The following is a 14,771-nucleotide window of genomic DNA, read 5'->3' as shown; positions in this document are numbered from 1 at the left end:
CGAGACCTCCTGGACACTCCAGCAGGGTAGGGAGGGTGGGAAGCCCCGTGCGCCTGGATGAGGGTAACACCGCGCTTGTGCAGGAGAACGTGAGCCCGTTACAGGACATTAGGTTGCGGTCCCCTCTGCTGGACAGCGCGCATCAGCCCACGTTTGATACCGGGATCTCTTCAGCTCTCTTTAGCTGCACAGGCTTATGGACTGGGGACTCAACGGGCAAAACTGGAGACCACCCTTTGCCGCCAGAAGTTAGACTGTTCGTTTTGGGACCCTAGCTGAGGGCACTATGCTGGCTGTTGCCGGTACTACAACCCCCAACGGTTCATCTGCGGCTGAGGAAGCTAAGGACACATAAGTTTGATAACTGGACTGTTGTTACATTATAACTTTCTCTTACAGCGTTATCTCCCTGCCAGGAGCCTGTTCATTGTGCCAAATTAAATTGTTAATCTGTTAACCCTTGCTCTGCCTCCATTGCGTCACTGCATCCCGCAACCTGCTTACGCTCCCTGATACCATTCACCTATTAAATAAATATCTTATTCAATCTGCAATTCCTGCCTGGAACCCAGAAAATATCTGAATGTTGCTTTTTTTATATCCTAAGAACCAAAATAGTTACTTTGGGTTAAATCCAATCTACAAAATAGCAAAGGACTGGAGCTGCAGAGATGGCGTAAACTCGCATGCCGTGAGGGAGGGCACCGGGCAGACAGAAGGGCACACATTGGGAGCCCTTTCTCCTGAGCCTCAGGAGTGGTGCCAGGAAAATGATCAGTCTATGTGTTCTAGGCGCTGAATTCCTCAGAGTTTATGAATGTTATTATTGCACCTTTTTATGCATTGTATGTGTGACTTTTAGGGCTTTGCCACACAAGCCCTTTACTCACCCTCTGCACATACTATGCTTGGTGTTGGCACTTGCCTCTTTAGTTTCCCTACAAGCGACATCTGCATGAGCATTTTCTTATAACGGCAATTTGGATCAAAGCAGCATGAAAGCAATTCCCACCTATATTTGTGCACAAGGTGGCCGCCACACCGTTATACCAGGTGTAAAAGTGACAACATGAAGAAGAGTTCAAGGGAATCTGTCACTACGTCTCTGCTATTTAACCTGAGAACAGCACAATGTAGGGGCAGAGAGCCTGATTCCAGTGATTTGTCACTTAGCAGGCTGCTTGTTGTTTCTCTATAAGCAGTCTTTTTTTAGCTGTTTGTTATCACTACACAACTAGTTGTCTCATGCCATTTAGTCCTCCTGCTCTGTGTAACCCAGCCCCCACCACTGATTGCCAAATTTCTGCCTACACAGAGTGTACACAAAAAGCAGCCAATCAGTGGTGTGGGTGGGATTATGCAGGGCTCAGCATTTAGAGAACTGCTAAATCTGCAGCAGACAAAACAGTGATTTTATCAAAACTGCACCAAGCAGCCCAGTAAGTGACACATTGCTAGAATCAGGGTCTTGGCTCCTACATTGTGCTGCTATCAGATTACAAAGTGAAAACCTGCTGATGGATTCCCTTAAATATGATTACAAGTTCACATGATGTCATTTATAAATCTAATATGTATAATACCCTGCATGGTATAACTGCATGTTAGGAGCTCGGCCTTATTGAGGCGTCAGTATTTGTTGTCTGTCATGGATAACATAGAAACCTGCCCATTCAAGTGAATCGGGCCACAAAAATGATGGGTAGCACATAATTGCCATCTGTGTCCTGTATGACCAGATGTTAGGAAACACATGGGAAACCCTCTCTCAGGCCTCCTGGTTGTTTTTTAGTCTAGATAAAAAAGTGTGAAACACTGATAGGGAAGATGAATACATGGAATGCAAGGAGATGAGAAATGGACAATCACATGGATACAATGGTTTGTATAAGGCCATAATATGGGTCTGGAGGTACACCAGATCCGTGAGATGGCAGCAGGAGCGTTGGCATGTTGGAGCAGCAGCGTGCCCACACACATACGTGACCGTCACTGACCATGGTGGCTGTGGGCTGATTACTGCTGTCCGACATTCATGTTGTGCAGGAAAAACAAGACAAACAGAAATACAGTGAAGACCTCCAGTATTCATACTGATATGCAGCGCCCCAGAGTCCTGGTTGCTGCAGTAATGTTATTCCTTCACCAGGGGGAGTGATATTACATCTGGAGGCAATAAAGGAGATCTCCTGTCCAGGTATCACAAACACACCACACACTTCACACTCCAGTCCACCAGGGGGGGCAAAGGTTCTATCTATTAGGCCACTCCTAACAGTTAGGTAAAACTGGTGGGTTGGTTAGAAAGTTAGGGCGTTCCTGGCTGGAGGCCGAGAGAGAAAGGTCTCCAGGCCGAGCTGTCTGGAGTGATCTCCAGCAGATCCAGACAACGGTCTGAGGAGGAGCAGGGTCCACGGAGCTACGCCTGCCCCACGTACGGCAGCATCCTAAGAAAGAGACATTGAAAGGAAGTGTGTTGCAGTGAGTGAGAAACAAAGGCATAGCAACAAGTGGATACCAGAGAGGATAGTGAACGAATAGAAGCGGCATCCTTCTGGTGCGTGTTCCGGTAGCCAGAATACCGAGGGAGTAAAGTGCTCTACGCCATTGCTTCAGAGACTGGCAGGACAGTCAATTCCAAGTTGGCTTCCCGACCTTAATACCTAAGAAGACAGGTGGCAAACTGTGGGGGTCGGGGCGTCTCTAGGGTCCCTATTAACAAGCCTCAGGCCATCAGTCATACGGGTTTTGTTCTATCCGACCACGGGGAACAGAGAGAGAAAAGTAATTACAGAGAGGACTTCATTAGAGCTTAAGCAAGTGAGGACCTACTGTGTTACTGTGTGCATAGGAAGGCTATTGCATTCCACCTGGATAAGGAGACTCTGGATTTGCCTTCAGACCAGCCGGACTCTGCCTACCCTGTGATCCGGTGCCCTGGACTGCGGACACTGAAACCTTCAGTAAAAGGTAAAGAGACTGCAACTTTGTGTCCTCGTTATTCACCGCGCCTTACACCATCACCATCACCATCTACTCTCTGGGAAGCCCTGGGGATACACTTCACCTGTGGGAAGGTATACCAACTGGCTGCCATAACATCACCCCAGTGGACCCCTAAGCAGCGTCGGTCACCCTGACCGAATACCACAGGTGGCGTCACGAACACTATCCCTTTAAAGACCTTCCCCCTTTTGATACGGACGCCCTAAGAGCCACGGACCCGGTCAGCCACCGTGACATCCCCAGAACTGAGAAGGACCCGGTACCGAGTACCCCACGGCCCTATAAGGGCGCTCCAGATAAAAATCTGGGTTTTCACAATGTTTGCTGCTACAGTGGCTTTAGATTGTTTAGTCAGAGGTTTCTGTGTTCACTGAAGTACAAATATAAACATTTTATACGTTTTTAACCCCTTTCTGACATTAGACGTACTATCCCGTCGAGGTGGTATGGGCCTGTATGACCACCGACTGGATAGTACGTCTAATCCGATCAGCTGAGCTTACGCGGTGACTATCACAGCTGACATCCGGCTCTATGTGCCAGGAGCGGTCACGGACCGCTCCCGGCACATTAACCCCCGAAACACTGCAATCAAACATGATCGCAGTGTTCCGGCGGCATAGGGAAGCATCGCGCAGGGAGGGGGCTCCCTGCTTGCTTCCCTGAGACCCTCGGAGCAACGCGATGTGATCGCGTTTCTCAGAGCGTCTCCTCCGTCCTCCTCCCTGCAGGCCTTGGATCCAAGATGGCAGTAGGGCTCCTTCCGGGTTCTGCAGGGAGGTGGCTTGCAAGCGCCTGCTCAGAGCAGGTGCCAGGAAGCCTCCTTCAGTGCCTGTGTGATCGCTACCAGCGATCTGACACTTTACCATGATGTCCCACACTGGGACAAAGAAAAAATGTAAAAAAAAAATATTTACTTGTGTAAAAAAAATAAAATCCTAAATAAATAAATAAAAAAAAATATTGTTCCAATAAATACACATATCTAGTATTGCAGCGTCCGTAAAGACCCGACCTATAAAACTGTCCCACTAGTTAACCCCTTCAGTGAACACCGTAAAAAAAACTAGGCAAAAAACAATGCTTTATCATCATACCGCTGAACAAAAAGTGGAATAGCACGCGATCAAAAAGACGGATATAAACTACCATGGTGCCGCTGAAAACGTCATCTTGTCCCGCAAAAACCGAGCTACCATACAGCATCATCAGCAAAAAAATAAGAAAGTTATAGTCCTCAGAATAAAGCGATGCAAAAATAATTATTTTTTTAATTTATTTTTTATTGTATAAAAGCTCCAAAACATAGAAAAATGATATAAATGAGGTATCCCTGTAATCGTACTGACCCGAAGAATAAAACTGCTTTATCAATTTTACCAAATGCGGAACGGTATAAACGCCCCCCCCCAAAAGAAATTCACGAATTGATGGTTTTTGTTCATTCTGCCTAACAAAAATCAGAATAAAAGGCGATCAAAAAATGTCATGTGCCCGAAAATGGTACTAATAAAACCATCAACTCGTCCCACAAAAAACAAGACCTCACATGACTCTGTAGACCGAAATATGGAAAAATTATAGCTCTCAGAATGTGGTAACGCAAAAAATATTTTTTGCAATAAAAAGGGTCTTTTAGTGTGTGACAGCTGCCAAACATAAAAACCGGCTATAAAAACCCACTATAAATAGTAAATCAACCCCCCCATTATTGTCGCCTTAGTTAGGGAAAAATAATAAAATAAAAAAATGTATTTATTTCCATTTTCCCATTAGGGTTAGGATTAGGATTGGGGCTAAAGTTAGGGTTGGGGCTAAAGTTAGGATTCGGGCTAAAGTTAGGGTTAGGGTTGGAGCTAAGTTAGGGTTAGGGTTGGGGCTAAAGTTAGGGTTAGGGTTTGGATTACATTTACGGTTAAGATTAGGGTTGGGATTAGGGTTAGGGGTGTGTTGGGGTTAGGGGTGTGTTGGGGTTGGGATTAGGGTTAGGGGTGTGTTCAGGTTAGGGGTGTGGTTAGGGTTGGGATTAGGGGTGTGTTGGGCTTAGGGGTGTGGTTAGGGTTGGGATTAGGCTTAGGGGTGTGTTGGGGTTAGGGTTGGAGATAGAATTGGGAGGTTTCCACTGTTTAGGCACACCAGGGGCTCTGCAAACGCAACACGACATCCGATCTTAGTTAGGGAAAAATAACAAAATTAAAAAAAAGTATTAATTTCCATTTTCCCATTAGGGTTAGGGTTGGGGCTAAAGTTAGGGTTGGGGTTTGGATTACATTTACGGTTGGGATTCGGGTTAGGGGTGTGTTCGGGTTAGGGGTGTGGTTAGGGTTAGGGTTGGAGTTAGAACTGAGGGGTTTCCAATGTTTAGGCACATCAGGGGCTCTCCAAACGCGACATGGCACCCGATCTCAATTCCAGCTAATTCTGCGATGAAAAAGTAAAACGGTGCTCCTTCCCTTCCGAGCTTTGCCATGCACCCAAACAGTGGTTTACCCCCACATATGGGGTACCAGCGTACTCAGGACGAACTGGACAATAACTTTGGGGTCCAATTTCTCCTGTTACCCATGGGAAAATACAAAACTGTGGGCTAAAAAAATAATTTTTGTGGAAAAAAAAGATTTTTTATTTTCACGGCTCTGCGTTATAAACTTTAGTGAAACACTAGAGGGTTCAAAGTGCTCACCACACATCTAGATAAGTTCCTTAGGGGTATAGTTTCCAAAATGGGGTCACATTTGGGGGGTTTCTACTGTTTAGGCACATCAGGGTCTCTCCATACAAGACATGGCGTACCATCTCAATTCCAGCCAATTTTGCAATGAAAAGTCAAATGGCGCTCCTTCCTTCTGAGCTCTGCCATGCGCCCAAACAGTGGTTTACCCCCACATATGGGGAATCAGCGTACTCAGGACAAATTGCACAACAACTTTTTGGGTCCAATTTCTCCTGTTACCCTTGGTAAAATAAAACAAATTGGATCAGAAGTACATTTTTTGTGAAAAAAAAGTTAAATGTTCATTTTTTTTAAACATTCCAAAAATTCCTGTGAAACACCTGAAGGGTTAATAAACTTCTTGAATGTGGTTTTGAGCACCTTGAGGGGTGCAGTTTTTAGAATGGTGTCACACTTGGGTATTTTCTATCATATAGACCCCTCAAAATGACTTCAAATGTGATGTGGTCCCTAAGAAAAATGGTGTTGTAAAAATGAGAAATTGCTGGTCAACTTTTAACCCTTATAACCCTCTAACAAAAACAAATTTTGGCTCCAAAACTGTGCTGATGTAAAGTAGACTTGTGGGAAATGTTGCTTATTAAGTATTTTGTGTGACATATATCTGATCTCTGTGATTTAAGGGCATGAAAATTCAAAGTTGGAAAATTGCAAAATTTTTAAAATTTTCACCAAATTTCCATTTTTTTCACAAATAAACTCAAGTAATGTCAAGTAAATTTTACCACTATCATGAAGTACAATATGTCACGAGAAAACAATGTCAGAATCACCGGGATCCGTTGAAGCGTTCCAGAATTATAACCTCATAAAGGGACAGTGGTCAGAATTGTAAAAATTGGCCAGGTCATTAACATGCAAACCACCCTTGGGGGTAAAGGGGTTAAAACTTAAACTTTTACTGAGAAATATATTAAATACAAAATGAATGGCAAGACTCAATATTTACTATGTCAATTGAGATGAGAAGATCTTTTGGAATTCATATTCGCCGACTTCGCTGAATCTTCCCTCAAAATATGATTTGCAGCAAATGTATTCCAATACTGGAATGCTTTTAATTGGTCAGAAAATACACGTGGGGAAATGAGAGAGCAAGAGAGAACTGTACTGACCATAAGAGCTTACACTCTACAGGAGAGATGACCCCGCTGACCCCAAGAGTTTACACTCTGCAGAAGAGAGAGGACCCCACTGACCATAAGAGCTTACACTCTACAGCAGTGTTCCCCAACTCCGGTCCTCAAGAGCCACGAACAGGTCATGTTTTCAGTATTTCCTTAGTATTGCACAGGTGATAATTGCATCATAGTAACATAGTAACATAGTTATTAAGGTTGAAGGAAGACTTTAAGTCCATCTAGTTCAACCCATAGCCTAACCTAACATGCCCTAATATGTTGATCCAGAGGAAGGCAAAAAAAACCCATGTGGCAAAGAGTAAGCTCCACATTGGGGAAAAAAATTCCTTCCCGACTCCACATACGGCAATCAGACTAGTTCCCTGGATCAACACCCTATCATGGAATCTAGTATATACTGTATAAGCTGTAACATTATACTTTTCAAGAAAGGCATCCAGTCCCCTCTTAAATTTTAGTAGGGAATCACTCATTACAACATCAAATGGCAGAGAGTTCCATAGTCTCACTGCTCTTACATTAAAGAATCCGCATCTGTTATTATGCTTAAACCTTCTTTCCTCCAGACGTAGAGGATGCCCCCTTGTCCCTGTCACCGGTCTATGATTAAAAAGATCATCAGAAAGGTCTTTGTACTGTCCCCTCATATATTTATACATTAAAATAAGATCACCCCTTAGCCTTCGTTTTTCCAAACTAAATAACCCCAGGTGTAATAACCTATCTTGGTATTGCAGACCCCCCAGTCCTCTAATAACCTTGGTCGCTCTTCTCTGCACCCGCTCTAGTTCAGCTATGTCTTTCTTATACACCGGAGACCAGAACTGTGCACAGTATTCTAAGTGTGGTGGAACTAGTGACTTGTATACATGTAAAATTATGTTCTCCTTATGAGCATCTATGCCTCTTTTAATGCATCCCATTATTTTATTTGCCTTTGTAGCAGCTGCCTGACACTGGCCACTAAATGTGACTTTGTCATCCACCCATACTCCCAGGTCTTTTTCATTGACGGTTTTGCCCAGAGTTTTAGAATTAAGCACATAGTCCTACATCCTATTACTTCTACCCAAGTGCATGACCTTACATTTATCCCCATTAAAGCTCATTTGCCATTTATCAGCCCAAGCTTCTAGTTTACATAAATCATCCTGTAATATAAAATTGTCCTCCTCTGTATTGATTACCCTGCAGAGTTTAGTGTCATCTGCAAATATTTAAATTCTGCTCTGTATGCCCCCTACAAGGTCATTAATAAATATATTAAAAAGAAGAGGGCCCAATACTGACCCCTGTGGTACGCCACTGCTAACCGCGACCCAGTCTGAGTGTGCTCCATTAATAACCTCCCTTTGGTCCTATCCCTGAGCCAGCTCTTAACCCACTTATGCAGCGCCCCAGAGTCCTGGTTGCTGCAGTAGTATTATTCGTCCACCAGGGGGAGTGATATTACGTCTGGAGGCAATAAAGGAGATCTTCTGTCCAGGTATCACAGCCACACACAGCACACTACACACAACAGTCCACCAGGGGGAGCAAAGGTTTTATCTATTAGGCCACTCCTCACATAGGTAAAACTGGTGGGTTGGTTAGAAAGTTAGGGAGTTCCTGGCTGGAGACTGAGAGAGAGAGGTCTCCAGGTCGAGCTGGCTGGAGTGATCTCCAGTCAGATCCAGACTACGGTCTGAGGAGGACGAGGGACCACAGAGCAGCGCCTGCCCCACGTGCGGCAGCATCCTAAGAAAGAGACATTGAAAGGAAGTGTGTTGCAGTGAGTGAGAAACGAAGGCATAGCAACAAGTGGATACCAGAGAGGATAGTGACCGAATAGAAGCGGCATCCTTCTGGTGCGCGTTCCGGTAGCCAGAATACCGAGGGAGTAAAGTGCTCTATGCCATTGCTTCAGAGACTGGCAGGACAGTCAATTCCAAGTTGGCTGCCAGACCTTAATACCTAAGAAGACACGGTGGCAAATTGTGGGGGTCGGGGCGTCTCTAGGGTCCCTATAAACAAGCCTCAGGCCATCAGTCATATGGGTTTTGTTCTATCCGACCATGGGGAACAGAGAGAGAAGAGTAATAACAGTGAGGACCCCATTAGAGCTTAAGCAAGTGAGGACCTACTGTGTTACTGTGCGCATAGGAAGGCTAATGCATTCCACCTGGATGAGGAGACTCTGGATTTGCCTTCAGAACAGCCGGACTCTGCCTACCTTGTGATCCGGCGCCCAGGACTGTGGACACTGAAGCCTTCAGTAAAGGTAAAGAGACTGCAACCTTGTGTCCTCATTATTCACTGCGCCTTACATCACCCACCATCACCATCTACACCTCTGGGAAGCCCTGGGGATACACTTCACCTGTGGGAAGGTATACCATCTAGCTGCCATAACATCACCCCAGCGGACCCCTAAGCAGCGTCGGTCACCCTGACCGAATACCACAGGTGGCGTCATGAACATTCATTCTATAAACTCTTGTCTTGTCATTACTGGACACCCCTAAAAGGGCCACGGGCTGGGTTGGGCCACCGTGACATCCACCGAACCGAGGGACCCGGTGCCGAGTACCCCATTGCCCTTACATGGGGGCGATCCACTTACACATATTTTCCCCTATCCCCATTATTCTCATTTTATGTATCAACCTTTTGTGTGGCACCGTATCAAAAGCTTTTGAAAAGTCCATATACACTATGTCTACTGCGTTCCCTTGGTCCAGTCCGGAACTTACCTCTTCATAGAAACTGATCAGATTAGTCTGACAGGAACGGTCTCTAGTAAACCCATGTTGATATTAGGTCATGAGGTTATTCCTCTTCAGATACTCCAGCTTAGCATCTCTTAGAATACCCTCCAGGATTTTACCCACAGTAGAGGTTAAACTTACTGGCCTATAATTTCCAAGTTCAGTTTTTGTCCCCTTTTTGAATATTGGCACCACATTTGCTATACGCCAGTCCTGTGGTACAGACCCTGCTATTATGGAGTCTTTAAAGATTAAATATAATGGTCTATCAATCTATCAATGACTGTACTTAATTCCTGCAGTACTCGGGGGTATATCCCATCCGAGCACGAGGATTTTTCAACTTTAGTGATTTTAGATGCCGACGTACTTCCGGCTGGGTTAAGCAGGTGACACTTAATGGGGAATTTTTGTTATCACTGATCATATTGTCTGCCATGGACTTTTCTTGTGTAAATACTGATGAAAAAAAGTCATTTAGCATATTGGCTTTTTCCTCATCCTCATCCACCAATTTACCCGACTATAAGGGGGCCAACACTATCATTTTTTAGTTTCTTACTATTTACGTAGTTAAAGAATATTTTGGGATTATTTTTACTCTCTCTGGCAATGAGTCTCTCTGTCTCAAATTTTGCTGCCTTGATTTGCTTTTTACAGAATTTATTTAATTTTCTGTATTTATTTAATGCCTCATCACTACCTACTTCCTTTAATTCTCTAAATGCTTTCTTTTTGTCACTTATTGCGCCCCTTACAGCTCTATTTAGCCATATTGGTTTCCTCCTATTTCTAGTATGTTTATTCCCATACGGTATATACTGTGCACAGGTCCTATCCAGGACGCTAATAAACGTCTCCCATTTTCTTTGTGTATTTTTATGTCTCAGGATATCGTCCCAGTTAATTGCACCAAGATCCTCTCTCATCCGTTGGAAATTTGCCCTCCTGAAGTTTAGTGTCCTTGTCACCCCTCTACTACACATCTTATTAAAGGATACACGAAAACTTATTATTTTGTGCTCACTATTCCCCAAGTGACCCCCAACCCTTATATTTACTATGCGGTCTGGCCTATTGGTTAATATTAGGTCTAGTAGTGCCCCCCTCCTTGTTGGGTACTGAACCAGTTGTGAAAGGTAGTTGTCTCTCATAGTTGTCAAAAACCGATTACCTTTGCTGGAACTGCAGGTTTCTGTTCCCCATTCTATTTCAGGGTAGTTGAAGTCCCCCATAATAATGACTTCTCCTTGAGTCGCAGCTTCATCTATTTGCTTTACGAGGATATTCTCCATTGCTTCCATTATTTTTGGAGATGTACAGTACAGACCAAAAGTTTGGACACACCTTCTCATTTAAAGATTTTTCAGTATTTTCATGACTATGAAAATTGTAAATTCACACTGAAGGCATCAAAACTATGAATTAACACATGTGGAATTATATACTTAACAAAAAAGTGTGCAACAACTGAAAATATGTCTTATATTCTAGGTTCTTCAAAGTAGCCACCTTTTGCTTTGATGACTGCTTTGCACACTCTTGGCATTCTCTTGATGAGCTTCAGGAGGTAGTCACCGGGAATGGTTTTCACTTCACAGGACTGCCCTGTCAGGTTTAATTTCTTGCCTTATAAAATGGGGTTCAGACCATCAGTTGTGTTGTGCAGAAGTCTGGTGGACACACAGCTGATAGTCCTACTGAATAGACTGTTTTTGTAGACTGAATTTGTATTATGGCAAGAAAAAAGCAGCTAAGTAAAGAAAAACGATTGCCATCATTGCTTTAAGAAATGATGGTTAGTCAAAAATTGGGAAAACTTTGAAAGTGTCCCCAAGTGCAGTGGCAAAAACCATCAAGCGCTACAAAGAAACTGGCTCACATGAGGACCGCCCCAGGAAAGGAAGACTAAGAGTCACCTCTGCTTCTGAGGATAAGTTTATCTGAGTCACCAGCCTCAGAAATCGCAGGTTAACCGCAGCTCAGATTAGAGACCAGGTCAATGCCACACAGAGTTCTAGCAGCAGACACATCTCTACAACAACTGTTAAGAGGAGACTTTGTGCAGCAGGCCTTCATGGTAAAATAGCTGCTAGGAATCCACTGCTAAGGACAGGCAACAAGCAGAAGAGACTTGTTTGGGCTAAAAACACAAGGCATGGACATTAGACCAGTGGAAATCTGTGCTTTGGTCTGATGAGTCCAAATTTGAGAACTTTGGTTCCAACCGCCGTGTCTTTGTGAGATGAAGAAAAGGTGAACGGATAGACTCTACATGCCTGGTTCCCACCATGAAGCATGGAGGAGGAGGTGTGATGGTGTGGGGGTGCATTGCTGGGGACTCTGTTGGGGATTTATTCAAAATTAAAGGCATACTGAACCAGCATGGCTACCACAGCATCTTGCAGCGGTATGCTATTCCATCCGGTTTGCGCTTAGTTGGACCATCATTAATTTTGCAACAGGACCCCAAACACACCTCCAGGCTATGTAAGGGCTATTTGACCAAGAAAGAGAGTGATGGGGTGCTACGCCAGATGACCTGGCCTCCACAGTCACCAGACCTGAACCCAATCGAGATGATTTGGGGTGAGCTGGACCGCAGAGTGAAGGCAAAAGGGCCAACAAGTGGTAAGTAACTCTGGGATCTCCTTCAAGATTGTTGGAAGACCATTTCCGGTGACTACCTCTTGAAGCTCATCAAGAGAATGCCAAGAGTGTGCAAAGTAGTCATCAAAGCAAAAGGTGGCTACTTTGAAGAACCTAGAATATAAGACTTAACAAAAAAGTGTGAAACAACTGAAATTAAGTATATAATTCCACATGTGTTAATTCATAGTTTTGATGCCTTCAGTGTGAATGTACAATTTTCTTAGTCATGAAAATACAGAAAAATCTTTAAATGAGAAGGTGTGTCCAAACTTTTGGTCTGTACTGTATAACAAACCCCCATCAGTAATTTATTATTTTTCCCCCTCCCCTTATCTCCACCCACAGGGTCTCTACATTTTCATTAGATTCACCTATATTATCACGCCGGATGGGTTTTAAGGACGATTTTACATACAGACACACCCCTCCCCCTCGCTTATCCGTTCGGTCATTTCTGAACAGACTATAATCCTGCAAGTTAACAGCCCAGTCATGGCTCTCATCCAGCCATGTTTCAGATATCCCCACCATGTCTTAATTATGCTCCAACAACATTAATTCTTATTCCTCCATTTTGTTGGCGAGGCTTCTGGCATTAGTATACATGCACTTTATGTATCTCTCTGTACTTCTATTCTTTCTTAGATTATTAATTGTTCTATCCCCACCCCCCCATGCCACCGCCACCCCCAACTTCCTTATTTATGCCCAGGTCTCTATCTGCACTATCTTCCCTCCTATAAAATCTATACCCTCCCCCCCAATCCCTAGTTTAAACACTCTTCCAACCTTCTAGCCATTTTCTCCCCCAGCACAGCTGCACCTTCCCCATTGAGGTGCAGCCCGTTCCTAGCGTAGAGCCTGTAGCCAACTGAGAAGTCGGCCCAGTTCTGCAGGAACCCAAACCCCTCCTTCCTACACCAATTCTTGAGCCACTTATTAACCTCCCTAATCTCTCGTTGCCTCTCTGTCGTGGCACGTGGTACAGGCAGTATTTCGGAAAATACCACGTTGGAGGTCCTTGCTTTCAGCTTGCAGCCTAATTCCCTGAAATCGTTTTTAAGGACCTTCCATCTACCTCTAACTTTGTCATTTGTGCCAATGTGCACTATGACCGCTGAGTTCTCACCAGCCCCTCCCAGTAATCTGTCAACCCGATCAGCGATGTGTCGGACTCGAGCGCCAGGTAGGCAGCACACTGTTCGATGATCCCTGTCTTTTTGACAGATTGCCCTATCTGTTCCCCTAATAATTGAGTCCCCCACTACCAGCACCTGTCTGGCCTGCCCTGCTCTCCTATTTCCCTCCTTACTGGAGCAGTCACTCCTCCGGCTTTCAGAGGACATGACTGGCTGCAGCAGTGCTACCCCTGTACTGGCACCCCCCTCATCTGCCAACTTAGCAAACTTATTGGGGTGTGCCAGATCAGGACTAGCCTCCCTGGCACTCTTCCCTCTACCCCGCTTCCTAACTGTCACCCAGCTTGCTACTTCACTGTCCTGCAGCTCCATCCTACCATCCCCCCCTCATCTATCCCATTGAGCATCTGCTCAGTGAGCAGAAGACTCCTTTCCATATTGTCAATGGATCTCAGTGTTGCCAGCTGCACATTTAGATCCAGAATCTGGGCTTCCAAATGCACAACGTGCTCACATCTCGCACAGCAGTATGCACCCTCGACCGGCTGCTCAAGGATTGCATACATGTGGCAAGATGTGCACTGGATGGCATTAACAATAGTGGAGCACATTTCCTAATGGAGATTGCACCAGACAGAAAAGTTAAATAAAAAAATAAATGCAAAGTATCAATAAAACACACACAGCAATTCAATAATTCCTCCCTTGGAAACTCCCTGAATCCAAAGTCACTGAATTTCAAGTCACATTTACCGACGTTCACACTTATGCTCAGGTCACACTCAGCTCGTTCACACTCGCTAAGGCCGGTTTCACACGTCAGTGGCTCCGGTACGTGTGGTGACAGTTTCCTCACGTACCGGAGACACTGACACACATAGACACATTAAAATAAATGTGTCTCTGCAGATGTCAGTGCAGCGCCTCAGGGTCCTGGTCGTTGCAGTAGTATCATTTTCCTCTAGGGGGGAGTGATGTTACGTTTGAAGGCAATAAAGGAGATCTCTTTACCAGGTATCACAAACATGCAACCCACTTCACACTCCAGTCCACCAGGGGGAGCTATGCCCCTATTTATTAGGGCACTCTTCACAATTAGGTAAAACTGGTGGTCTGGATAGGAAGTTAGGCAGAAGCTGGCTGGGCTTCACCCAGTGAGCTGCTAGCTGAGCTCTGCTCAGTTAGTGGATGATAGCAAAAGAAAAGTCCAGCTCACCATAGTCGTTATCCCAGGAAGCTCGGAGCACGGAAACGCTGTGTCAGGGCGTGAGGAGGCCAGAAATGAAGAAAGAATTCCAGCTCAACAACAGAGCACCCTGAATCGTGATATCATGATTAAGGGTGCTCTGTC

Source organism: Ranitomeya variabilis, chromosome 3, assembly GCF_051348905.1.
Source record: "Ranitomeya variabilis isolate aRanVar5 chromosome 3, aRanVar5.hap1, whole genome shotgun sequence".
In the NCBI taxonomy this organism is placed as follows: domain Eukaryota; kingdom Metazoa; phylum Chordata; class Amphibia; order Anura; family Dendrobatidae; genus Ranitomeya; species Ranitomeya variabilis.
The sequence above is the reverse complement of the archived record's forward strand: the minus strand, read 5'-3'. Positions refer to the sequence as shown.